This window comes from Bactrocera latifrons, unplaced genomic scaffold (assembly GCF_001853355.1).
Source record: "Bactrocera latifrons isolate USDA-ARS-PBARC rearing strain unplaced genomic scaffold, ASM185335v1 scaffold_392, whole genome shotgun sequence".
Classification (NCBI taxonomy): domain Eukaryota; kingdom Metazoa; phylum Arthropoda; class Insecta; order Diptera; family Tephritidae; genus Bactrocera; species Bactrocera latifrons.
Window position 1 is genome coordinate 15,351 of NW_017537037.1, and position 2,076 is coordinate 17,426.

A 2,076-nucleotide genomic window follows, 5' to 3' on the forward strand; every position below is an offset into this window, starting at 1 on the left:
CAGACGAGTAAAAAACTTGTTAAGATTTTCTTTTTATTTTTAATAACGATTCTGAGTTTTCTTTATTCAATAAAGATGCAAATATAGTGCAGTATTTTAATAAACTGTCACTTTGTGAAACTGTTCTGAGCATGTAGCTCCTGCAGATATACTTTGATTTGTTATTAGCGATTTTTGTTATATTACACATATACTAAAATATTTGTCAAACGAAAATTAACAGTGTAAACTGATTTATTGTATGTTATATATGGTGGATAGAGTCATGCGTAGAATTTCACGCAAGTGAGGAAAGTTCTCTGATCGCCATTCACTTGGGAGTGGCCAGAAACGATTCTTTTGCATGTGACTCAAGCAGCTCACGACTTCCCGTCTTTGACCAAGTATCCTCTGGTTAGCCTAAGAACATCCGTTTGAAGGCGGGCTAAAGTGAGAAGGCGAAATACCCCGACATATATATCCCCGCCCCGTAAAAAAACACCCCCAATGAAAAGTAACAACCAGCCTCGGATGTGAGATCCTCCTTTTAATGACGACCATGGCAAACGGAATAAGGACTACGAATTAACTGCATGCACCTGGAATGTCCGGTCTCTTAATTGGGAAGKTGCCGCTGCCCAGCTGGTTGATGTCCTCGTGAAAATAAAGGCTGATATCACCGCCGTCCAAGAAATGCGATTGGCGGGACAAGGATAGAGACGAGTAGGTCCTTGTGCCATTTACTACAGTGGCCATATAAAGGAGCACAAGTTTGGTGTGGGATTCGTGGTGGGAGAGAGACTCCGTCGCCGGGTACAATCATTCGCACCCGTCTCTTTGCAGCAAAAACGCGCACCAACAAATACAAGGAAGGTTCGACGTCGAGAAGCTGCAATCACAACAGAAAGCCGAACGATTTTCTACTCGGCTTGCACTCCTGGTCTCAGAGAGCTCAGAGATGACGATGGAGCAGACGTTCCATTGCCCGACCATGAAGAAGTTCGAATAGCAATTCAATTACCCGCCTGAAGAATAACAAAGCGGCGGGGACCGATGGATTGCCGGCCGAGCTATTCAAACACGGCGGCGAAGAACTGACAAGGAGCATGCATCAGCTTCTTTGTAAAATATGGTCGGACGAAAGCATGCCCAACGATTTGAATTTGAGTGTGCTATACTAAATCCACAAAAAAGGAGACCCCACAATCTGCGCCAACTACCGTGGGATTAGCCTCCTCAACATCGCATATAAGGTTCTATCGAGCGTATTGTGTGAAAGATTAAAGCCCACCGTCAACAAACTGATTTGACCTTATCAGTGTGGCTGCGAAATTTGCAGTAAGTGGGAAAAGATGGAAAGGTGGTAAAAATAAATACTCGTACTAATAACTCTGGATGTGAAGAATGCGTTCAACTCCACAAAGTGGTCAAATATAATAAAAGCTCTAAACGATACACACGCTTCTCTTTATCTGATAAATATTATATTGAGTTACTTTCAAAATACAAGATTGCTATTCGACATGGACGAGGGTACTCAGACCTACACAATCTCCAGTGGGATACCGCAAGGATCAGTTTTAGGTCCGTTGCTATGGAACCTGATGTATAACGGAGTCTTAAGAATTTATAAAAATTGTCAAAGGAGCCGCATATGCGGATGACTTCATAGTGGTAGCAGTAGCTAAACATCTGGATGACCTACGGCTGAAATGCATTAACAGCATAAATAGTTTACGCCGATGGTTTGCTACTAAGGGTCTACAGCTGGCTGAGCAGAAAACAGAAATTTTGCTCATAAGCCCTCATATTACTAGAAAAAATAAGTCCTTTAATAACAGACTGAATTTACCACCTAAACTACCGACACCAATGGAAGTAGACCAATCAATACGAGCCCAATACATTCCAGGATAAGGGACCACCGAAACGCACAACTGATTCACCCTTCAAAATACAACGAAATTTTTTTACTAATGCAGTAGAATTAAACCCGAACGGGATATACGATGACAATCTCTACGATAGCAATAACGATAATGCTGGTAAAAATGAACCAGATACTATTAATTTTTTAGATTAGCGCCGTCTTCGCTG